Source organism: Podarcis raffonei, chromosome 4, assembly GCF_027172205.1.
Source record: "Podarcis raffonei isolate rPodRaf1 chromosome 4, rPodRaf1.pri, whole genome shotgun sequence".
Lineage (NCBI taxonomy): Eukaryota > Metazoa > Chordata > Lepidosauria > Squamata > Lacertidae > Podarcis > Podarcis raffonei.
The window spans coordinates 76,111,494-76,137,865 of record NC_070605.1 but is presented as its reverse complement, the minus strand read 5'-3'; the positions used below and the strand labels follow the sequence as shown (position 1 = coordinate 76,137,865).

General features: G+C 40.3%; 1 long non-coding RNA gene across 1 annotated transcript; it reads left to right on the top strand.

The window, feature by feature from the left end:
* Positions 1 to 512: 512 nt before the first annotated feature.
* Positions 513 to 24,855, top strand: LOC128411776 (uncharacterized). Its single transcript, XR_008329913.1, has 5 exons — positions 513 to 675; positions 2,234 to 2,392; positions 19,315 to 19,450; positions 21,692 to 21,778; positions 24,444 to 24,855. It is a non-coding gene; the product is annotated as an uncharacterized LOC128411776 (long non-coding RNA).
* The last annotated feature ends 1,517 nt before the right edge of the window (positions 24,856 to 26,372 follow it).

Here is a 26,372-nt window from a genome sequence, read left to right as displayed (position 1 = left end):
AAAATGGGGCTCAGAGCAGCTAACATCAAATGTATAACACATTAACATAAAATCAGGCAATCAGTTAAAGTACATCCTAAAATCAGATCAGGATCAGAATAAAGTCCAGTCAGATGGCAACCAGCAGATTAGGGTTGGGGACCTTAAATACTCACCAGGCCCAACTGTTTGTGCTGAACTTTTATGGGCTTGTGAGAAAAATTGGGAGGCCACTTTCATGCAAGTTCTTAAGAAAGGGGAGGGGGAATCAGACCAGACTGAACCCCGATCAAAGGCCTGTTGGAACAGCTCCATCTTGCAGGCCTTGCGGAAAGATGTCAAATCCCTCAGGGCCCTGATCTCTTGTCACAGAGTGTCCCACCAGGCGGCGGCCACGGCCAGTCTAATCTCCTTGAGGCTTGGGACCTCCAAAATGTTATTATTTGCAGACCATAAGGTCCTCTGTGGGGCATACCAGGAGAGGTGGTCCCGTAGGTGCTGACTTTATGGGCAGAAGGATGACAAGTGTGTACTTGTGCTTTAAATTTTGTACTTATCCTACCGCAGGGCTATGGTAGCTGGCACATGCCTGCTACAGTGCAGAATGGGCACCCAAATGATCACAGTCAGGACAACAAACAATATTGTGGTTGTCATTACTGTGTCCTACTTCCAGCACATTCCAGTGATCGAGATGTAGGTATATTTTGGTGTGGGCAAACACCACAGGTTAGCAAATGGCAGTTCCAAATGGCTTTGGAAATCAAAGGCACATTAGCTGTTTCATGCATTAACCGAGCGTGGCATGACCTCTTTTGTTTCTGGGAAAGGCAAAGGATCAGCTTGTGACACCTGGAACACATGGTATTTCCAGATGTCATTTCCGACCAGTGATGGCTCCAGATTCTGGAGGGCCCTTGGGCCAGGACTCCCCCCCCCCATTCTGCCTCCTCGCTGCCATTAATCCACAGCTGCTGCTGCTGCTGCTTCCATTCCTCCTAATTGTTTCTATCTGCTTGCTTGCCAGGCAGAGAGCCAATGAGCCAGCAGGCAATGGCATTAGCTGCTCCTTCTCACCGTAGCTATTATCTGGGCCAGGACGGGAGGTAGATCAGCAAGCAGCTTGCATTGCTGAAGAGGAGGGGAAAGTCTCAAGTGCTGTTTATCCATAGACTCTGTGCTGGGGTGTGGGCTTTCAGCAGATGCCGGGGTCCTTGTTTCTGACACTGGTAGAAGCTCCATCCCATGTCCTTAACAATCCCATGATGCTGCTTGACAGGTTTGTAGTAGTTCTCTCGTGAAAGAAACAGTGGATTTTGCAATGGATCTGACTTGGTATAAGTGAGTGAAGATCTACATCAGGAACAGAGGGGGGTGGAATAAAGATCTACATTGGGACCTGCTGCCTCTGAGGATGCTACCACCTGAGGCAGTCACCTCAGCTTGTCTCATGGCTGGGCCGGCTCCTTCATTGAGCTTTGATGGTCCCCTCTTTCAAGGCTATTGCATGAGAATGGGTGTTTGTGGTTTGTCTGTGAAGCAGGAGAGGAATGAATTTGCAACAAACACTTTGTCCAAGGTCTCAGAATTAGGTACAAGTAGCCCTGCTGCTCTTTATAATAAAAGCTTTGGCTTTCCCTAGTTTGGGGTTTTGCTTTCCCCCACTTTAAAACCATAGCTGCCTTGCTGTATTATCATAATTGTTTGCCTAATTTATTTAGAGGCTGACAAGTCAGCAGAAGAAGAAAATAAAGGCATTTGCCTCTTAAGATACTCTAAATGCTTAGGCCAGTGCTGACCTACATACTTCTAAATACAGAGTGGAGGATGTTTATCCTGGAAAATATTCTGACCCACTTTTGAACTACAATAATACCAACATGATTTGTGAAGAACTCAGCTTGTTTTTGGTTTTGCAGACAATTTGTTGAGTTGTTTTTTTTTTAAGTAGTAGTAAGGTAACAATATGAACTGTTCAAAAATAGTGAACCCTTTTTTTCTTTTAAAAATTGTTGAGTGCCAAATTACTATTAAGACTTTTGATTCCCCTCCCCAAAGTTACTTACTATTAGAATAGAAAGCAGGGTAGTCAATGAACTGCCCTCCACGTGTTGTTGGACTACAACTCCCATCAGCCCTGCCCATTGGCCATGTTCGTTGGTGCTGATGGTAGTGGAAGTTTACCCTGATGCAGAGACTTTTTCCTTTGGTTATTGTTAAGTTAAATTAAACTTCTTATTTTTTAATTTCACAGGGGTGATCATCCTGAAACATGCAAAAGAATAGCAGTCACATTACAAGAAGGAAATATATCTCTTTGTTACATTAAACACTTCTGTATAATCCTGAAAAATTAGTTGAGGGCCAGTTGGCTTGGTGAACATTTTACAGCACCGGGAACATCAAAGTCAAGGTAAGTAAGAACACTTACAACCAAAAGAAGAAGCAAAAGTTTCAGTAGTATAGCCTACAATACCCAGGTGAGTGATACAGTTTTAAAGGCAGGATGGAAAATGAATGGTTTAATCTGCTCCAAATTCTGGTCAAGCTTTATTCCTTACAAAATTTGTTACATTAATGTAATATTTCTTCAAAGCAGAGAGACTGCTGGAGGAGACCTAAATACTGTTGTAAATGGCAGTTTGTGTTTATATTACTTTTTTATTTTTATAAAAGGCAGAATTCATATATGGTAGCTCTTTGGCCTTCATGATGTATAGAGGCACTAGCGTCCAAGTTAGTATGATTACACATAAAACTCAGTTTAAAAATAAGCAGTTATCTCAAATAGATTATCTACCGGTATTTAGCAGTCTAAAAAGCACATATAGTGCATACATATGTTGACCTTGAAGTTTGGCCCAAGCAGGCATGATGATAGTGCAAGCATCTGATCTGGAACAAATTGAAAAAGAGACATAATAAAGAAGAAATTAAATAGCTGGCTTCGAAGCGAGTTAATATGGGAGTTCTGATTAGTCAAGCAACACAAGATTTTTTTTTTAAAAAAGCTACAATCATTGAAAGAGAAATCATTGTAAAGAAAATAGAGCAATTGGAGAAACTGCAAAATAAAAAGCCCAGTGACTGAATTCAAATTCAACTTATTGCAACAATGAGTCATTCAGTAGTCCGGAGAAACTCCTAGAGCTCAAAAGGCACTGATGTGCTTGAGGCATACTTCTTGAGGGAAATGTAATGTGAGAGAATGGTAATAGTCCGAACAACGGAACAATAAATAATGCTGAGGATAGGATCACTGCCAGGACCTCCAGTCAAGCAGGCAAGATGGAGGTAAGTTGTTAAGTTTAACGCAGAAAAAGAAAACCCACAAAAATCTAGCTCTGCAAAATATTGGACCTAAACTTGCCTCCAAGTTTATCTTGGCCTCTTTACTTGCCTTGATACATTTTGTGACTGTGTCTGAAAGAGTCACAGCACCCCTCTTCTGCATTATTAGCAGCATCCCTTCTCCACACACTCCACGCGTGCTCCTTGTCCCTTGAGTGCTTTTCCTTCCCTCCCCACTTAAAACGTGGTTACAAAGCACGGATCCACATGGATCCTCAGGATTTTTGCACTGGGTCACCCCAAATTCACCATCAGATCACACAGCATGTCCATGGCTACAGCTTGCACCAAAAAAATCACACACCCACTGTTGTCTGGGGCCGCAGTGGTGCAAAAACGTGGTTACAAAGCATGGATCCACATGGATCCTCAGGATTTTTGCATTGGGCTACCCCAAACTCACCGTCAGATCACATGTCTGTGGCCACAGCATGAACCACAAAAATCATACATCCACTGTTTCGTTTAGAATATTTTTTTTTCTTGTTTTCCTCCTCTAAAAACTATGTGCGTGTTATGGTCAGGTGCATGTTATAGAGCGAAAAATACGGTAATATGGAGACAGGCCTGAGTGAGAGCACTTGAAACTTTGCAGCATACTTGCACTGCTGAAATAGGTCTTCGGAGACAGTAATGTTTTTGTGTCTGGCTGGCTGCAGTGGGAGAGAGGAAGTGGTTTCTGCCCAAGTGTGAGAGCCTGTTGGTGAGACCTGCTACTATCTCTTGGGTGAGAAAGAGGAAGGAAGTCAGTGTACCCTACGTTATGGGTGTACGTGACCTGATTGATGGTTTTTCTGGGCTGCAGGGTTGAACTGACATTCTTAATATATTCATTGCCTAGCAGAAAACTTAATTGTAAATGTGAGTGTGCCTTTGTTTTTAAATTACAATACAAAAAGGCATCCTTGTAAGAGTTGATCCTAAACTGGTAGCACATGTTGAAAGAATTAAGATGAAGCATATTTCAGATGAATTTAAAATGTGATTAATTTTTGTTCTTTCAGTTTTATATTACTTTACATTGTAACCGTAAGTTATTTTACAAGGAACGTGGGTGGCGCTGTGGTCTAAACCACTGAGCCTCTTGGGCTTGCCGATCAGAAGGTCAGCGGTTCGAATTTCCACGAAGGGGTGAGCTCCTGTTGCTCTGTCCAGCTTCTGCCAACCTAGCAGTTCAAAAGCACACCAGCGTGGGTAGATAAATAGATACCACTGAGGGGGAAAAGTAAACATCATTTCTGTGTCCTCTGGCACTCGTCACGGTGTTCTGTTGTGACAGAAGGGGTTTAGTCATGCTGGCCACATGACCCAGAAAGCTGTCTGTGGACAAACACTGGCTCCCTCGGTCTGAAAGCAAGATGAGTACTGCAACCCCATAGTCACCTTTGACTGGACTTAATCATCCAGGGGTCCTTTACCTTTACCTATTTTACAAGTGGAAATTAATACACACACACACACAGTTATAAAAATGTGTGAATGGAATTGCCCTTTGGCTTTGTTGTACTGTACATTTCCAGCAAGTTATGGCAGAGGGCAAATTAACTTGGAGTAGGGGTGGGAAATTAAATGAACCATGGTTAATTTCTAAAAGAAAATTGACACTGGGCATTAAGGATGATTTGAATCTTCAAACCATAGAATTGTAGAATTGGAAGGGAACACCAGTGGGGTTGCCATATTTCAAACAGTGAAAAGCTGAACAGAAAAGTTGTTGAGCTTTTTTTGGGCAAAGTTGTTGTATTCTAGATATGTATGATGATCATCGTGTCCTTTATCTCCATAATTCAAGATGTATGAAGTTTAATGTAACTGGCTTCATTCTTCTTCTTCTTCCTTGGCGATCACTCGTAGCCGAGTAAGATTGTCTTCCACAAACACAGTTTTAACAATGAGTCCGTAAGTGACTGTGGAAGCTAATTCTGGACCCACACGTCCTTCCACAGTGGGGACATTGGTTCCCGGGTGGGAGTTGATCACGGTGTGGATTTACCAAGCGTGCCTTCCTCTTAGCTCGTTTCTCCCTTGCGTTCTGAGTTTAAGTGTCTTCAAAGTCCATGACACCTTTGGTAAAGGCTGTTCTCCAACTGGAGCGCTAAGAGGCCAGTGTTTCCCAGTTGTCAGTGTATAACATTTTCAAATGGCTTCATCTTAAGCTGGTGAAGATGTTTGCAGATAGATAGATAGATGATAGATAGATAGATAGATGATAGATAGAGATAGATAGATAGATAGATAGATAGATAGATAGATAGATAGATAGATGATAGATAGATATAGTAATGCTATATTTTGGCTGATCTTCTGCTATTGTGTGTAGTACGTGTGTAAGAATAAGGTTCTAGTAGACTCAAAGCTGCAACTCAGTTTCTGCTTCTTTTCCAAGACAGAGGATGGCATTGTAGCACTGCTACAACACTCTTAAACTCTGCAAAGGCACCCCCAGAGTGAGATCTTCATTTGATAGTTCTGGGCGCACATTAACAGCTTGAGGTTTTGCATTTTGCTTTTCTTCTCTTCGGTGAAACAGATGAATGGTATAATGGAAGCGCCTCCTAAGAGGAAGACATGAAATCCTTACATTTATAACAAAAAGTGTCATAAACCTCATTGTAATTCAAGCTTGAACTGTTCACCCTGTGCATGTCCAGAAACTCATTCTGTAATACTAGATGCAATGATCTCTGGAGGAAGATTTTCCATCTGTTTCCTTATGATGCTAAGCTGTTAGCAGTGTTCATTATTTATTGCATTTACTGGTTTACGTTAAGCTATGATTTTCCTCTTTTCTAGCATTAAGTATTCATCTCAGTAAAAATGGGATGTGCATGTTAATAAAGATTGATATTAAAAAGGGAGGGGGAAGAGAAAATACTGTGTATATTTGGGGTAAGATTCTTTTGTTCCATCTGTGAGGTTGGCAGTGAAACTCAGAGACCTTGGCATCGGACAAACGGTTTAGGAGCAAGTGGCTTGATGATTTTGTCTAAACGTAACCACAATCATACTTTAATAAGACCGAAATTAATCATAAAGATGATTAGTATAGTGATAAATCAGCATGGGCTGAATTGGCAATGTTTGCACAGATGTTCTCAATCTCATAAGTAGCACCACTAACTTTAAATAATGTTACTCGTGTAATAAACTGATGATCTATGAGTACTATGATTTCAGATGCAGGCAGCACAAGCCTGTGTTGCACGACTTCATATTTCTACACTCCCTGAATTCAGTGTTAACAACCACTTAGGTGTCACAAGGTAGTTGCAGAGACTTCTTACATCACACAACAAGGAAATAGGAAAGATTGTTAGAAAAGGGGTCATCTGGGCTGTGAATTTGCATGACCAATCTCATTCGAAAGTGTTTTGGAGGAGGTGAATCTGAATTTCAAGATGAATTAGCCACCCAAAGCTGTGTTTGTTGGTACCAGTTTACAGAACTGTCTGTACTGAGACTCTCACAGTTCATTACCCATGTCAGTGAATGCATATACTTAAAGCGTTCCTCTGCTTGACCATTATCACATGGTTCACTTGGCAGTATTAAAATCCGCTTTTCATTCTGTACCCACAAATGAAAAACAAAACTTATAAATGTAGCCACTAGGATAGATGATAGATGATGATAGATAGATAGATAGATAGATGATAGATATAGATAGATAGATAGATAGATAGATAGATAGATAGATAGATGATAGATAGATAGATAGATAGATAGATAGATAGATAGATGATAGATAGATAGATAGATAGATAGATAGATAGATAGATATAGATAGATAGAAAGATAGATGAATGGATGGAGATATATATAGTAACATTTCACTGATATGATTGGCTGTATCATTAAAAAAGGTATTTAATGGAAAAATGGCAATCTATATATTGTGGTGTCCTATGACCATGTTTTTCTCTCCACAAATATAGCAGCACTAACTATATCCAAGTAGACAGCTAATGGCCGACAGGTCACATTCACACCATTCATTTAAACAGTGCTGTTTTTCTAGAAAAAGAGGTGCCAGAAGTCACCATGAACACCTCCCTCATTCTCTTAAAATGGCAATAGCAGCCACCTGAGAGGAGCCGGAACTCACCTGAGAGGTGTCAGAACAGAGTTCCTGTGAGTTCCTCCTAAAAAAGCCCTGCATTTAAAGCACATTTAATACACATTTAAAGCACATGGCTTTCTCTCAAAGTATCCTAGAAACTGTAGTTTGCTAAGGGTGCTGGGAATTGTAGCTCTGGGACAGTGTGATTTAGTTGTATTTTAGATGTGCTTTAACTACATAGTGTGGGTGTTAACTAACCTTAAAATGTGGATCAGTACCCCAGGCTCTGTAAGATAAGATTAAAAGTAAAGGTAAAGGACCCCTGACAGTTAAGTCCAGTCACGAACGACTTTGGGGTTGCGGCGCTCATCTCGCTTTGCTGGCCGAGGGAGCTGACATTTGTCCGCAGACAGTTTTTCCGGGTCATGTGGCCAGCATGACTAAGCTGCTTCTGGCGAAACAAGAGCAGCGCATGGAAACGCCATTTACCTTCCCGCCGGACCGGGAAGGTATCTACTTGCACTTTGATGTGCTTTCAAACTGCTAGATTGGCAGGAGCTAGGACCGAGCAATGGGACTGAGCAACGGGAGCTCAACCCGTTGCAGGGATTTGAACTGCCAATCTTGCAATCAGCAAGCCCTAGGCTCTGTGGTTTAGACCACAGCACCACCCACGTCCCATTACATTACATTACATGTAATGTAAGATTAGTCACATCAGTTAGCACTTAAATGGTCCCTCTTTTGGTTCTCACCTGTCCTAAAAGCCTCTTATGCTGCCCCAAGATTCTCTTGGAGAAATATGCAAAAAAAAATACACAAAATGAGAGATTGTTATCTCATTGCACTGCAGCTAAAGGAGCAGCTTTCATGTATGAAACATTATGTAAATTAGCCGTAGCAAGTGCTCTCAGTATTAGTGACTGGCTCAATATAAATATTTGTGTTTTGTTAACAATAGAACAGAATAGTTTATCATGTTCTTGCTTGCAGTAGCTTTCTGATGTCATGGAGGATTTCAGATAAACTTGTTATAATTTTGATCCTGTGGTTGTTGTAATAGAAAAGTTGTTAAGATTAAAATCTCTGTCAATATGTACTACTGTGAGAGCCATGCGGATCAAAGCTCGATGAAGAATGAATACTTTTTTTTTTTTAGCCAGACAAATGTAAAAATGATATCATTATACTCAGTGCTTTTTTTCTGGGGGGATGCAGGGGTACGCATACCCCTAAACATTTTATGAATCTAAGTTTGGCCTCATTGAGGGGCAGTATTTCCATATGAGTAGAAATTTTTTTGAAGAAAAAAAGCACTGAGTATACTAAACAAAGAAAATATTTGCTATTAAAAGTTCGCCACATGGGAAAGGACTTGGAAATCATCTAGGTCAGTGTTTCTCAAACTTGGGTCTCTGAAAGCAGGGAGACTACAACGCCCATCATCCCTAGGTAGCAGGACCAGTGGTCAGGGATGATGGGAGTTGTAGTCCAAAAAATAACTGGAGACCTAAGTTTGGGAAACACTGATCTAGACTTGATTTCCTGTGGCTCTCCAGATACCGTTTAACTCCAGTTCCCATCAGTCCTAGCCAGCACAGCAAATGGCAAAGGATATTGGTAGTTGTAGTCCATCAACATCTGGAGGGCACCACGTTGGTGACCTCTCTTCAACTACACTGAGGCTTGCCCATACCTATATCTATCTCAACAGGTCCATGTACAGGGTGAGTCCTTTAAAAGAGGCCCCGTGGATACAGAGTACACGTGTTCCATGGGGCTTCTTTTAAAAGACTCACCCTGTATATTAATGAGCAAAGAAAACTCTAGCGCTAGTATGCCTAGAAGCTCTGGGTTGATTCATGTGGGAAAAGGTGGTCCTTGAGGTATCAAGAGTCCTGAGGTCAACCCTCAAAGAGCTATCGGGTACAGCAGACAACCTTTCCGCTTTCCTAGGCTTATAGGAAAAAACAGCTGAGGATGCCATGGGGTTTTCTGAATGGTATTGGGAGAGAAATCTGATTTCATCATTTAAAGGTGAACTTACTTAAGCACTTTCCAAAATAATATGCAAACTGAAACAGCCATCCTTTGGAATTTGCATGTTTCCAACTGTTGCAGTAATGTTCTCTAACCAATTAATGTATACAAAACTACATATAATAGGGCAAAGTGTGTGTATAAATGCATGTATTAGCAGAAATAAAATACAGAAATGCATTGTATTAGGAAACATTGCTTTATGGCAGTGTGTTATATTAGGCAAAATTGAATTCAAATGTGTATATTAAGATGAATTTTAATGAGAACTTCAAATAAAATCTCGTGGAAATGTGGAGAACTGAAGACTAGAAAAATAAGAAACTTGGAGAAGCCAAAACTGGCAGATTCACTCATTTCCAGGTTTTCAAGAAACACAGGCCAAGAGGAAGGCTGCAGAGTGCAGACCACAGAGAGATGGTGTGTAAAATGAATGGAGCACCCATTGGCCACCTTGAAAGGGAAGCATAACAAAAAAAGCTGCACCCAACCTATTTCACCAAATTTTTCTTTTCCATTTCACAATTTTTGGATGCTATTTCTTTTCTCATAAATGGATGGAGAACGGCCAAGGAAAGAAATATTCAGTGCAGTGCTACAAAATACAAATTCCTTAAAGGGAAGAAGAAAACACCCAGGTTCATAAACTATTGTGGGGGCATATTTCTATGGAAATCAACACTAAGCAGGGAAGCAAACTAATAAGAACTGAAACAGCTTCTTAAACAGTAGCACAGTTCATGTACTTCTGAATGACGCAAGACATCTGCTGTTTCTATTTTTCTGGATCCAAGTCACATGTGGCCTTATCCATAAAGATTTATTTACGCATTACTCTCACGGGAAGAAAAGTCTGCTACACTCCTGGTGCATCTTGGATTCCACAAATGTAATTTCCTTAGAAAAAGGCATATTTCACAGAAAGGAAGCCTTGAGGGGACAAAGAGCTTTATGTTATTACGAAGCCAGAAAAATACAGTAGAAGTATGAGCCAGGTAGTCACCACAACAAAGACAGTCTGTCATGAACTGTTTTTCCAGCTTCGTGAGGAAATGATCTGACTGACATATTAGATCAGGCTCCTTATAACTGAGTGGACTAGTGCTGGCTGTCTGATTTCAGACTCATACATTTTTAGCTTTCAGCAACGAGGCAGTCAAGTGAAGTGTCTTAACCACTTGATTGCAATAACAAGATGGAATCTAGTGGGGTTCATTATGAATTAACAACTCATGCATCACAAATTAACCCAGAGCATCTTTCCCTCTCCCCTTGTTGAACAGCTGATTGTCTGGTGATCAAGTGACAACATTAACATGTTTTAGTGTGTCTTCCCCTGACTGGTCATTAATGAGGTAAGAAAGTTAATTGCCATACAGTGGAACTGTCCAGTAGCTGTTACTAATGGGAAAGATATAGTTGTACACACAAGTTTTGAGAACTAGTTTCAGCAGCCTTCCATCTCAGCTGTCACTAGGAGTGCTCTCAGTGGCGGACTTTGGGGTCTTAAATTGCAGTGGCGCCTTGTGCAACATGCCAACTGCAACATTTGACACCGCCACCTTTCTTTTTTTTAAAAAAGAATATTTATTAAGGTTTTTAATACAATAACAGTAAAAAGAAAAAGGCAGAGTAAAAAATAATAACAAAAATACAGGAAAAAAAATAATTAAAAAGAAAAGAAAAAAGAAAAAAAAAGACATGCAGATTTTCCATTTCTCATTTTCCTTTAACATGTTTCCCGGACCTCCTCATACCTCCATTTTGTATTCCAATTCAAATTGTTAGTTCAGCAAATCCTTACCATTAAGTTTTAACCTGTTTCTAAACCTGTTTCTCATGTTCCCTTAAAACATTACAGCTGGAAACCACTTAATTTCTATCCAACATCATTCTAACATTCATTAATTTTACAATATTTCTGTAAGTAATCTTTAAATTTCTTCCAATCTTCTTCCGCCGACTCTTCTCCCTGGTCTCGGATTCTGCCCGTCATTTCTGCCATTCCCATATAGTCCATCACTTTCATCTGCCATTCTTCCAGAGTGGGTAAATCTTGTGTCTTCCAGTACTTTGCAATAAGTATTCTTGCTGCTGTTGTAGCATACATAAAGAAAGTTCTATCCTTCTTTGGCACCAATTGGCCGACCATGCCCAGGAGAAAGGCCTCTGGTTTCTTCAGGAAGGTATATTTAAATACCTTTTTCATTTCATTATAAATCATTTCCCAGAAAGCCTTAATCCTAGGGCATGTCCACCAAAGGTGAAAGAATGTACCTTCATTTTCTTTACATTTCCAACATTTATTAGCGGGCAAATGATAGATTTTTGCAAGCTTGACTGGGAATATTTTCATAATATTCTCTCTTAAGGCATTACATGCCGTAAACTTCATACCTGTGGTCCATAACTTTTCCCAGTCAGCAAACATAATGTTATGTCCAACATCTTGTGCCCATTTAATCATAACAGATTTCACCGTTTCATCCTGAGTGTTCCATTTCAACAGCAAGTTATACATCTTTGACAAAATCTTAGTTTTGGGTTCTAACAGTTCTGTTTCTAATTTTGATTTTTCCACCTGGAAGCCAATTTTTTTATCCAAATTATATGTCTCCATTATCTGATAATAATGAAGCCAATCTCGCACTTTGTTTTTTAGTTTCTCAAAACTCTGCAGTTTCAGTCTATCTCCTTCTTGTTCCAAAATTTCCCAATATTTCGGCCATTTGGCCTCCATATTGAGTTTTTTCTGAGCTTTCGCTTCCATTGGGGACAACCACCTTGGGGTTTTATTTTCCAATAGATCTTTATATCTTATCCAAACATTAAACAATGCTTTCCTGACAATATGGTTTTTAAATGCTTTATGTGCTTTAACCTTGTCATACCACAAATATGCATGCCACCCAAAAACGTTGTTAAAACCTTCTAAATCCAAAATGTCTGTGTTCTCAAGAAGCAGCCAGTCTTTCAACCAGCAGAATGCTGCTGATTCATAATAAAGTTTAAAGTCTGGCAGGGCAAATGCACCCCTTTCCTTTGCATCAGTTAATATCTTAAATTTTATTCTGGACTTCTTGCCCTGCCAGACAAATCTAGAAATATCTTTCTGCCACTTCTTGAAACAGTCCATCTTGTCCACAATTTGCAATGTTTGAAACAAAAACAACATTCTAGGCAATACATTCATCTTTATAACTGCAATTCGACCCAACAAGGAAAGCTTCAAATTTGACCAAATTTCTAAATCTTTTTTCACTTCCGTCCAACATTTTTCATAATTATCTTTAAATAAATTCCCATTTTTAGCTGTCATGTTAATCCCCAGGTATTTCACTTTCTTAACCACAGTCAAACCTGTCTCATTCTGAAACCTCTCTCTTTCAATCGATGTTAAATTTTTCTCTAAAACCTTAGTTTTTAACTTGTTCAGTTTAAATCCTGCCACTTGACCAAATTCTTGAATTAGTTCTAAAACCCTTTTAGTACTAGATTCTGGCTCCTGTAACGTCAATACTAAGTCATCTGCAAATGCTCTTAGTTTGTATTTTTTGGCTCCGACCTGTATACCTTTAACCAACCGGTCCCTTCTAATCATGTTCAGCAAAACCTCCAGGACCGAAATAAAAAGCAATGGGGAAATTGGGCACCCCTGTCGTGTCCCTTTTTCTATCTTGAATTATTCCGTTACCACATTATTTACAATTAGTTTAGCCTTTTGTTCAGAGTATATTGCACCTATACCATTTTCAAAATCTTGGCCTACCCCCATCCCCTGTAGGTTCTTTTTCATAAAACTCCAAGAGATGTTGTCAAAAGCTTTCTCCGCATCTACAAATATAAAAACTGCTTTAGTGTTTATATTCACTTCTAATTTTTCCAAAATGTCAATTATATTCCTCAAATTGTCAGACAAATGTCTTCCCGGGAGAAAGCCCGCTTGGTCTTTATGAATCTCTTCCATCAGTACTTTTTTCAATCTCTTGGCCAAAATGTCAGCAAAAATTTTGTAATCCACATTTAATAACGATATAGGGCAGTAGTTCTTGAGTTGTGTCTTTTCAGTCTCTGTTTTCGGTATAAGTGTGATATACGCCTCTTTCCACGACTCTGGTGCCCTTTTCCCTTCCAAAATTTCATTGCAGACTTCCTTCAAAGGTTGTAATAACCACTCCTTCAAAGATCTATAGTATCTGGAAGTCAGCCCATCTGGTCCTGGAGACTTGCCTAATTGCATATTTTGGATGGCACCTTCTACTTCCTGTTCAGATATTTTATAGTTCAACATTAATTTACTTTCTTGAGAGATTTTTTGTAATCCATTTGTCTTCAGAAATCGGTCTATATCCATTTCTTTCTGTGGCCCTTGTGAGTATAATTGTTTAAAGTACCTCTGGAAGCAATTTCTAATCTCAATTGGATTATGTATGATCTTTCCTTCCACTTCTAAATTAGTAATGGTGTTTAGTTTTTGTCTTTTTTTCATTTGCCAAGCCAACAGTTTCCCACATTTATTCGCTGATTCAAATGTCTTTTGTCTCATTTGTTTAATTCTCCATTCTATCTCCTGATTCATCAATTCCATGTATTGTACTTGATATAGTTTTATTTCTCTCAGGATCTCCTGCGACTTTGGTTTTGCTCTCAATTTCTTCTCCCCTTCTTTTATTTTCCCCAGAATTTTATCTTTTTTCTCATTTTGACTTCTCTTCTTTATTGCATTCTGTTGTATCAAAAACCCTCTCATAACAGCTTTGCTTGCGTCCCAGATTACTCTTTTTTCAACATTGGTGTTCATGTTTATTTCGAAATAATCTCTCAAAGTTTTTTGGGCCTTTTTATACACTTCTTCATCTCTAAATAAGGTGTCATTCATCCTCCATCTGAAGGAGCCAGTTGTTATTTGCTTCATCTCCATCTTTACAGCGTTATGGTCGGAGCAAGTTTTTGGGCAGATTTCCACTTTCTTTATCTTTGGTGCCATTCCTCTAGTTATCCATATTTGGTCAATCCTAGTCCATGTCCTCTTGGCTTCAGAGAAGAAGGTTCCCTCTCTCCCCAGGGGGTTCTTTATTCTCCAAATGTCAATCAAGTCCATATTGTCAGTCAATTCAAAAAAAGTTTTTGGTAGTCTACCATCTTTGGTGACTACCTGTCTTTGTGCCTTGTCCATGTTTGTAGATACTACTCCATTCATATCCCCCATCAAAATTAAATTATAGTCCAAATAGTCCAATAAAGTCTCATGCAACTTCTTAAAAAATTCAGATTTCCCCTCATTCGGTGCATAAATTCCTACAATCAAGAATTTCTCTCCTTGAACTTGAATTTCAATTGCCAGAAATCTTCCTTGCTCATCTTTAAAGATTAATTTCGGTAATAGTCTCTCCTTTGTATATATCACGACTCCTCTTTTTTTAACTTTATCAGATGAAATAAACTCTTGTCCCAATCTTTTATTAACAAATATTTTCCTGTGTAGCCTCGTTACCTGTGTTTCTTGTAGACAAATCAAGTCCAATTGTTCTTTTTTTAGTATATGAAAAACACTTTTTCTCTTCCGAGGGGAGTTAAGACCATTACAATTCCAACTTAGAAGTTGCAGAGCCATGATGGGGTTACTTCACTTTACCTCCAACTGCTCCGAGTAACTGTTCTTGTTCTGTCGGTGGTGTCTCTTTCCCTGGATTGTGCAGTCCAAAAGATAAGTTTGCTATGTCAAGTATTCCTTTTTCCAGTGCTCTGGTGGCTTCTCTGGATTCCACTTCTTTTTGTAGGTCTTCTTCATGATCTTTCAAAAACCTGTCTTTGTCGTTAACTGTTCTTATTTTTATCTTTCTTCCTTTATATTTAAAAGATAGGTCTTGGGGAAATTCCCACCTAAAGAGGATTCTGTTTCTTCTCAACAGGGCAACTAGGTCTCCGTAGTTGGTCCTTAAGTCCAAAAGATGTTTTGGAATGTCCTTAAAAATCTCCACACTTAAGTCGTCAATTTCCAAAGTTCTTTGATAGTGCAGGTTCAAAATTTTATCTCTCTCCTCTTTTGTTCTGAAAGTAATCAAACAGTCTCTTACCTTATTCCTCCTTTGTCCTTTACCAAGTCTAAATGCACTCACTATCTTAAATTCTTCCTTCCCCAAATCCTGTTGCCAAAAATCTGTGAACTCCTGTGTAAGGAAGTCAGCCAAATTATATTTCTCACGTTCTGGTACTGCCCTGATTCTTAAATTCCTTTCTTTCTCTTTTAATTCAATCATAGACAGTGTCAGGTTGTGGTCCTCCAATTTTCTATATACTGGTGGTATCTTCTCTTGAGTAGTGGTTGCAATTTCCTTTGCTTCTTCAGCTATCTTTCGGGTCGAAGCAGATTCCTGTAATAGTTTTTCAATAGACTGTGTATTGGAATTCACCTTCTGTCCCAAGTTGTTAATGCTTGTAGTGTTCAAATCAATTTTAGCTGATGCTTCAGTTACTTGTTTATTTGTCTCAGCTACTTGCTTAGCTAAGTTTTCCAAAGATTCATTAATTTTCCCAAGTGCCTGTGCCAAAACGTCTTCAGATGACATAGCTTTTGGTTTAGCCTGCGAAGGTGCAGCCCCTGATGTGCCAGATGCTCCAGTTGTTGAAGCCCTTCGCTGCTGCACAGTATCAGTCCGGTATTGTCTGCCAGACCTAGTAGTCTTTTCCTGTGCCAACTCTAACTTTCCTCTCTCATTTGCCATAACACTCTCATGAGAATCCAAGGTCACTCCCACGTCTGAAGAATTTGTTTTGAAAGGGAATTTTCCTACAGCCCAGTTATTGTTGCAACAATATCAGTACTCCTCTAGGGGGACACAGTTACAGTTCAAGTTTGCAACTTTTTCGAAACAAATATAGTCCTTGTAAGTCCCCCAACTCCCTTAAAAACAACAGTTTCAATATAGTTGAAAGTTACTTTAAAATCAGGAGAAGTCCAGAAACACTATAACTCTCTCGCAGAGTTAATTCAAAAGTCCTTAACTTGCCGACAGGCTTTCCACTGGCCTGCTTTTCCTGTCTGGGGGCAGCCTGTTCCCAGGTTTTAGGCAGCGGATGTTAACTTTCTTTCTCCCCCTTTCTTGCAGGTAGATGTACTCAACTCTTTTCCCCTCCACTCCTGCAATCTGGAGGGGAAACCACTTTTTTGAGGTTAGGATTGAATCTTTTCTGAAAGTCTTTCAAAGTTTCCGCTTTATAGTCTCTTTGCTTTGATCTATTTACAAGCAGGGAAGGCAGACTTCCTGTTTGTACCTTCCCGTTTCGGTGTCGAATTCATTCACTTTTTCTCCAATTAATTCAGTTTAATCCTACTCACGGGTAGTTGCTTTTAGATCCAATTGTCTCAGGAAAAAGTCAGCGCTCTCCGATAACGGCTGTGCGGCTTCACTCCGCGGAAGAAGCAGTCGACTCTCAGCACCGCGCCTCACCCCCGTCCCGCTCCGGAGCCCTTAAAAGGGTCCCTTCGCAACTTGGGGGGGGGGGCGCAGATGGTGCCCACCGAGTCCCCACGTTCACAGGCTTCCCCCGCCTGTGATTTTTAAAGGGTCCCCGCTTTGCCGCAGCGGTGAGACCCGATCCCGCGGAGCTGGTCCCTCCGAGACTCAGAGGGAATCCGCCATTGATCGCTGGCGCTGACCTTTCACCCTCCAGTCTACTTCATAGTTGCGGCACCCCCAAGACTCCAGGGCCAATGCAACCAAACCAGTCGTTCTCCCCTAAATCTATGCTAAGCATTGCTCCCACATAAGCCCCACAGGAAGGAATCAGGGAGAAATACTTGCTGCAGGGCATATCTAAGCATCTAGCAAACATAAGGATTGCTTTTCAAATACTTCCTTATCCAACTTTTCAGATAAGTGGTAAAGGTACAGCTATCTTGCATATTTCAGGCAGCAATCCTATCCCCACTCACCTGACATTAAGCTCCACTGAATTAAATTCTGAGTAAATATGGTTAGATTTCAGGTAAAAAGGGAAAGGACCCCTGGCAGTTAAGTCCAGTTGCAGACAACTCTAGGGTTACGGCGCTCATCTCGCTTTACAGGCCATTTGTCCGTAGACAGTTTTTCCGGGTCATGTGGCCATCATGACTAAGCCGCTTCTGGCGCAACAGAACACCGAAACCAGAGGAGTGCACAGAAATGCCGTTTACGTTCCCACTGGAGCGGTACCTATTTATCTACTTGCACTTTTGGGGTTGCTTTCAAACTGCTAGGTTGGCAGGAGCTGGGACCGAGCAACAGGAGCTCACCCCGTTGTGGGGATTCAAACTGCCAACCTTCTGATCGGCAAGCCCAAGAGGCTCAGTGGTTTAGACTATAGCGCCACCTGCTTCTCTTTGGTTAGACTTCAGAGGTGAGCCCAAATTAATAAACTGGAATTCATCCCAATCTGATGCAGGTTTCTTTTCTAACACCTTTTACAGGTTAGATTGACCAAATCTATTTACCAAAAATAAAATTCAGAAAGCTTAACTTCAAAACGTTAAATTTGTGTGTATGTGTGTGCATACTGAAAATAAATAGCTCGCCCATATGCTATACAAAGCTAGTTCTTAAATACAATAATTTCAAAACTCAGCATGACAAGGATAGCTACCCGTGGCATCAAAGCAAGAAAACAATGCAAATCTGGCATTCTATCATCCAAGTAGACATTGGGGTGAAAATTACATTATTGCGGGGGAATGCAATGCACACAGTTATAAGAACTCAAAGTTAGCCTGTTTAAAAACCTGTTTAAAAGGTCCTCCTGTATATACAAAGTAGATGTATTAGAACGCAAAGTATGGATTTTGAGCCCACAAACTTGGGGAGAGGAGGCATAAATATAAATTAGCTGTTTACTGCATAGATAACAATCAAAGCTAAATTCCAAACTAATGTTGAGCTAACGTGGGAGAGGCATACAAAATGTGCTGCCGCCTTCTTTTGGACAAATATTTTGCCCCACTTTGCAAAAACGTTCAGGAGTGTTGGCAAGATGTGTTGTCCACACTTCTGGCCCCAGTTCTGTCATTCTTAGGCCGCAGCCTTATGTACACATACCTGGGAGTAAGTCTCCATGGGGCATACTTCTGAGCAGACACGGGTAGCATTAAAGTGTTGGGGCAGAATGGGGATGCTGGTGTGGATGCCCACCCAGCTCCTCATCCCAAAGCAGTGCAGATGAACAATGTCCATATCCAGATGTGCCACTGAATACAGATGACTTCTATCCCCACTTTGGAGGAATGTGTGTTTGAACGTACATCAGAAATGATGCACATCCCCATTCACATTACAGTGGTACCTTGGTTTTAGAACAGCTTAGTTTATGAACAACTTGGATTAAGAACGCTGCAAACCCGGAAGTAGGTGTTTTGATTTGTGAACTTTGCCTTGGAATAAGAACATGTTTCGCTTCCTATTGAGTGTGTTCCATTTGTAAATTGAGTCTCCCGCTGCTATTGGAAAGCACGCCTTGGTTTAAGAACGCTTTGGTTTAAGAATGGACTTTCTGAACTGATTAAGTTTGTAAACCAAGGTACCACTGTATGTCCGAACTAGTCATGCAGACCTATGCACAACTAAGGCTCGATGGGCGCAAAAGGTGGGTGGGCAATGAAACTGTTAATTAACTTCTCAGTTAATTATTTCCGGTACTGATACAAGCTCTCTTCCCTGTGGTTTTTAGTGGCTTCCTCCAATAAGAGATCCAGGATATACAAGCTATTACAAGGAGAACGTTTTCAATCAGTTCCCCCCCACCCCCATTTTTTACAAGACAATATAGAATTGATTGGTGTTTCTTCTTCTTTTATTTATGTTGATATAATAACAATTTCCTTCTCATTTCCTGCTGTCTCTTTTTTCCACCAGTCGTGATGGATGCAGTGCGAACAAAATTTGCACAGTAGATTGCTAGCACTCAGCTCTCTTCTACAAATATCTCTCCCAACTAGTAACTAGCTGATGATTGCAGGGGGAGCAAGTGTACCAGAACAATGAACACCAGGTTTGGAAATAAGAATTTGGCTGTTATAACAAAAATAGTCATTGTGAGTGTTAATCACCAAAATTGAATTTTACTGTGTACTGAACTGTTCACCAGTTTGACACCTTGAAATTGAACTAATCAATTTTTCGTGCAGGAACACCAGCTTCGAAATTGCAACCCTTAATATTCCCGGAATGGAAAGAAAAAAACCACAAACCTCAGATTTTAAGACTGGATTATATTGTGTTTGATAGAGTTAGCACGGCCGTTCTACTGATGAATTTCTCCTCGACTTTCACACTGCATTAGAAGATGATGCACACTTGATTTCTACAGTGTCAGTGCAAAATGTGGGTGGTTTTTTGTGTGTGTGGTCACAGTAGCTTAAAAAGTCTGTTAGGAGAAACATTATTTCCCTATCTAATCAGTATTTTAAAAATAATATTATAAGTGGCCAATCTTCCTTTGTTAGAGAGATTCCTTGTTTATTGCCTAGGATTGGTGGTTAATAGTTTCTTCAATGGGAACTAGTGGCTGGGACATACAAAGAAATCTCTCTTGAATTTCTGGAATGGAAAAGCTGTAAGAATTGGGATGGTGGGAGAGTGACACATCTCACCTGTAAGGGAAGTGACATGTGTATGTGGGAAGAAACAAGTGTTGAGGCAGATTTTCGAGCAGAGAGAGAGAGAGGGAGGGAGAGAGGGAAGGAGGGAGGGAAATGATGACAAGCAAGCTAGGGATTACAGGGAATGCATTAATGCGTTTCACATCTCTGCTTTTAAAAAAATAAATAAATTGCAAGAACAGGGCCATCCCACATAAGGAAGGTAATTAATCTTCCCCGATTGCGACAACAAATCACGCCGGTGCTGCTATTTGATATTGCACTGCCAGTTGATACTTCCCCTGAGGTAATTAGTGGCTGGGGCAGAAGGAGTGTTGGGCTTTTTCGTCAGGCATGCGCTGAGGAGGGAAGGTTAAACCACCTCTCGTGGTGTGGTCCCATTACTGATCACCCACCTCTCCGTCGCTATGCAGGCACCTTTATCCTAGGTTTGATCTGTAGCATCTTCAGTTAAACGAAGATCATGGCCACTGGTCCCATCACCTCCTGGCAAATAGAAGGGGAAGAAATGGAGGCAGTGAGAGATTTTACTTTCTTGGGCTCCATGATCACTGCAGATGGTGACAGCAGCCACGAAATTAAAAGACGCCTGCTTCTTGGGAGAAGGGCAATGACAGGCCTAGATAGCATCTTGAGAAGTAGAGACGTCACCTTGACAACAAAGGTCCGTATAGTTAAAGCCATGGTTTTCCCAGTAGTGATGTATGGAAGTGAGAGCTGGACCATAAAGAAGGCTGATCACCGAAGAATTGATGCTTTTGAATTATGGTGCTGGAGAAGACTCTTGAGAGTCCCATGGACTGCAAGAAGATCAAACGCATCCATTCTTAAGGAAATCAGCCCTGAGTGCTCACTGGAAGGACAGATCGTGAAGCTGAGGCTCCAGTACTTTGGCCACCTCATGAGAAGAGAAGACTCCCTGGAGAAGACACTGATGCTGGGAAAGATTGAGGGCACAAGGAGAAGTGGGCGACAGAGGACGAGATGGTTGGATAGTGTTTTCGAGGTTACCAGCATGAGTTTGACCAAACTGCGGGAGGTAGTGGAGGACAGAGGTGCCTGGCGTGCTCTGGTCCATGGGGTCACGAAGAGTCGGACATGACTAAACGACTAAACAACAACATCTTCAGTTAACACGGCTGAAGCAGAAGGGGATAGAAAAGATTCCTCTGCTTGAGACTCCTTGAGACCTGCTACCAGCCAGAGTAGGCAATACTGGCTTCATACATACCACGAATTTAAAGCACATCTCTCCTGCCCTCCACCAAGAATCCTTGGAATTCTAGTTTGTTAAGGGTCCGGGAATTGCAGCCTCTGTGAGGCATAAATTCTTTTTTTTCAAGGGAGGGGTGTGTGATTTAAATGCATGGTGTGTACACAGCCAAGGTTTAAGAGTCTTTGCTTTCCTGTGATGTGGATATACTGCCTGGTAGAAGCATCTGCTGCTTGCTTCCCTTTATGTTCTCCTTGTATACTTGCAAAATAAAGCAAACATTACAAAAATGCCCAAAGTCCCCACAGCACTTTCTCTTCCAAAGGAACCACCCAGGCAGTGTTTCTTATCACTCAGGGAAGCAGGGAGCTCACAACAATATAAAACCTTACTTATCCATTATTAAACATTATTTTAGATAAATCATTGTCAACTTGAGCTAGTGATCTCTTCCAGATGCGAACGCTCCAGTGCATATCAATAGATGAAGCTACTCTGCAGAAAGGTACGTTTGCCAAAGAGCTTCTCTCTCCATGGTGGAGACTGTAGCAATCTGCATGAACTCTGTGTGTATTTGAAGTGAATAATGTGTATTATTTAACTATATTCAGGTGACTTTTCAGCTACTGTGCTGAGCAGCCTTATCCTAAATATTTATGCTGATACCTATCTGCTCTGATAGATTTGTTGCTAATCACCAATATATTTCCAAAACATTTGTTACCGTAATTGGTTTGTGCAGGCAATCTTAGGATGAGGCCCTTTTTTGTTTGTTTTGAATCAGGATAATATGGAAGTGTCAACACATCTCCCAGACTCTTATATACTTATACAAACTGTGCTCTTTCTGAAAAATCATGCCTGGCAACCGAGGTTGTATGAGTGCGGCCCAGAAAAATCTGGTGGAAATTGCTGATCAGCTTTTTGATGGAGATTCTGAAGCAATGGGACTGAGTTTAGTTTACTGCTCTTTCTCCCAGAAAACTCATCATGAGTTTATAGCACTAGGCTGTACATACACAACTTAGTTGTTGAATTAGGTTGGACGATTGTGGGTACACAACATCTTTTTCCAAACATAACTCCGTTCAGCTAGGGAAAAATATTCACAACCAGGAAAACATGCTTCCATCAACATGATTGGTGATATTATACATATATATATCTGAGAGAGAAAGAGAACAACGGCAAATATATTGAATAACAAAATGGAATTCAATTTTTATTTTCCAGACCACTCATAACATTTGACAGAGACTATGCAAGGTATTTGACTTGATTTTATAAAGCCCCCTCTGCATTATGAAACTGTCACAAAAATCCATTTAAGTCTCAGGTTTTAATATAGATTGGCTATATTTTCAGATAGCATTTGATATGGGATATTAGAAAGCAATGGAAACTGTCAAGAGAGTATTCTGATGGTCATAAATATATCATTACTATGATGACATACTGCTGAATAGTTTTAATTGTTTTTATGAACACATTTTCAAAGCCCTAGCAAGCAAGTAACTACTCTATTTGCACTTATAAAAATAATGCTCATCATTCACTCCTCCTTGTATCTTTAAAACTGAGTTTTAGTGGTCCTCACTTTCAGACAATTGAAACTGGTCTGATTAACTCCAGATTTTATAACTATTCTGAGTTCCAGTTTTTAAAAAAGTTGTTATTTTTCTAGTTAATCAATATTTTAAAATATCAATAGTGGCCATGGAAGAATATCTGCATATATGAATTGCCAGGTTAAGAACTGTTGGCAAAATGTCAACATTCCCCTGGTTTTGGACAAATTATTGGTCATGTCTAATGTCTAAGTCTCATTTTAATGGGATATTCAAACACATGCTTAACATTTACTGAAATCAGCCTAAAATTGTATGCAAATCCACTTGTATGAGACTTTTTTAAAAACATCACAATGTAGCATCTTGCCCCATGTCCCATTACCACTGGGGAGTGTGCTGTTGAGCTCAGGTCCTGCTTTTGGGTTTCACATACATCTGGTTGACTACTATGATAAGGTAAAGGTAAAGGTAAATGACCCCTGGACAGTTAAGTTTAGTCAAAGGCGACCAAGCGATGTGGCATTCATCTCAATTCAGGCCGAGGGAGCCAGCATTTGTCCACAGACAGCTTTCCAGGTCATGTGGCCAGCATCACTAAACCACTTCTGGCACAACTGAACACCATGACGAGTGCCAGAGCACAAGGAAACGCCGTTTACCTTTCCACCTCAGTGGTACCTATTTATCTACTTGCACTAGTGTGTTTTTGAACTGCTAGGTGAGCAGGAGCTGGGACGGAGCAATGGGAGCTCATCCCTGTCACGTGGATTCAAACCACTGACCTTCTGATTGGTAAACCCAAGAGGCTCAGTGGTTTAGAACACAGTGCTACCTGTATTCCCCTGCCACTATGATAACAGGATGTTGGAGCAGATGGGCTCTTGGCCTAATCCAGCAGGCTTTTTTTATGTCAGTATACTATTCGTGTAATTCATGTATGCCTGTGTGATCTTTGTTATTAACATTAACTAGGTGCAACAAACCATACTTCATATCATGAGCATAAATAGTGGTGCAGGAAACACAGAAATGTCTTTCTTAAACTAGCCAATGGTATGGCTCTGTTACTGTCATTCCAGGGTAACCGCATTCTGTAATTTTACTACAATATTCATGGGAATCCTGTTTTTTGATTGCTCATCTTTCCCACACTAATGTCCATTTCTTCAGCTTCTTCATATCCATTCTGGCATTTCACATTTTGTGGACCATATATCAGTTCTACTGTGAGCGAGCCAGAAAAAAAATGGGAAAATTCGACGAGAACTTCCCTAAGATAACTTCATTCATTTGCAAACTGGAGAAAAGAAGCAAGCGTAATAAAAAAATCTTGGTCAGCCATTGTCTCCAAAATAAACACACAGAAGTGTTGCAAAAGCAGCTTTCATATTGCTGCATGAATTCTAGCCAGCTCATATGCAGCCATCTAATGCAGATTATTCCTGCCAGGAGCATAAATAATCTTAGCATGGTGTGTGTTTTGTAAGGGTCATTGCTGGGTTAGGGGGAGAACACACAAAACATACCAAGTATGGTGGCAGATTTATAGAACCTCCTCTGGAACATCACTTCACGATATGCACTTTGTCCCCGCTACAGGTTTTGGAAGCATCCAGGGGGTAAAGGCCTCAATTAAGATAGTCACAGCCTGCTGCATTTTTAACTTCTAACAGTGCTCAGGAAAACCATCTGGAAATAGTCTGGATATATATAAAGAAACATTTGAAAACTGCAGGATATGTGGGAACCCGGCATCGCTGTAATTATATGGATGAAGAGGTGAACTAATCATCACCAAATTTTAAAGGAAAGATGAGTATATTAACGGCTTTCTTTTCTCATATTTTAATGACCATAAAATACAGTTAAACTAGTTCAGCGATGGGAATCCCGAGTTTAAATAAAGGAATTCAGATGTACATGATCCCCATAACAACTGAATCATCCACTAGTTTAAGTGCATTTAAACAAACAACTGTTTACTGAACACCACAGTTTGATAGGTTTGCATTTAATTTCTTCACACATACTATGGTGTGTGTGTGTGTGTGTGTGTGAGAGAGAGAGAGAGAGAGAGAGAGCGCATGGGGTATATGTGTTGTGCCTAAACTTTCAGGGAGTAGTGAACCCCAAAATTGTAGCCAGCTAGTAGTGGGAAATAAACTCGGCCTGCAAAACTTCATGTATTTCCACCAAATTCCTCTTCCCCTTCCATCCTTCTGTTCTGGAATGTTGGTGAACCTTCTAGAATAGTATGGAAAAGTGTCTGTTTTGCATACAGAAGCTCCTTGGTTCAATACCTGGATACATGCCTTCTGAAAACCTTGAGAACTGCTGCCAGTCAGTGTAGACAGTTATGAGCTAGATGGCCCAATGGACTGACTCAGTAAGAGAGAAAGAAAGATGATCAAGAGCAAGAGAGAGCAAGCGAGCCATTGGAGACTAAAGGAAATGAAGGCTGCTTGCAAATGGGGTGACAACCATGATTAGTCCAACATCTTAAAAGATAAGCTATACTTTGATGATGAAACCCCTAGCTCAATTAGTTTCTAAAGAGATGAACAGCATAATTAAACTCTGAAATCAAACAAGAAAGATGAACTAATTTTATATGGAGATTAGGTACAGTACTGAAAAACAGTGAACTGGAAATGTTACTGGAAATGTTGCATCATGTAGAACGTCCTGCTGTGAATTTTATCAGTTGTCTTTATCGCATCTGTAATCTTGCGATTGAATATTAAGTGGGTACTTCACGAAATGTTCAGCAACCTTTGTTTAGAAAATGCAGTGCAGCGCCGTTAACTCTCGTGAATTGAAAACGTATTCCTTTGCCACTCTGTCATCATCTCTGTCATTGTCTGCTGAAGAGCTTTTCACCGTGTAGTTATTTATGCCAGTTTCTCTGATGTTCTAAAACTGCTGTATAATATCCCAGTAAGTTGTTGCATTTCAGAATCTTATTAGGCCTTCACTTGCGGGCGTTTTCTTTAAAAACCATAAACTTCAAAGAGAAGAGCTGAAATGCAACAGAAACAGTAATTTTGTTCTTATAACCAATATATCTCTGATTGCAGATCACAGTACACATCTGGCGCCTGTCATTTCCATAACAATGCAACCATTTGCAAGATATTTGATAGGGGTCAAAAAAGCACGTTGGTGCTAGCCACAGATAGCAAATTAAAATGGGCTATTTGTACCGCCCTGAGACCTCTGGGTATAGGGCGGTATATAAATTCAGTAAATATTAATATTAATAATAATAATATGCTGTGTTGGTTACTATATAAGAGAGAATTATTTGCACTAGAATGCAGGACAAGTACATATGCAGTGATTCTGCAAAGCTGATGTTATTAACCTGCTTCTGCAAAAAGCCTGCATTCATTTTGGAACTGGAGTGCGTTGCTTTGGAGGTGGGGACAAATGGCTCACATACAGTACATCATACTAGAGTAATGGTACTTTCCAAGTTGCAATAAGGTAGGGCTGCCATACGTCTGGAATTTCCCAGATATATCTGGA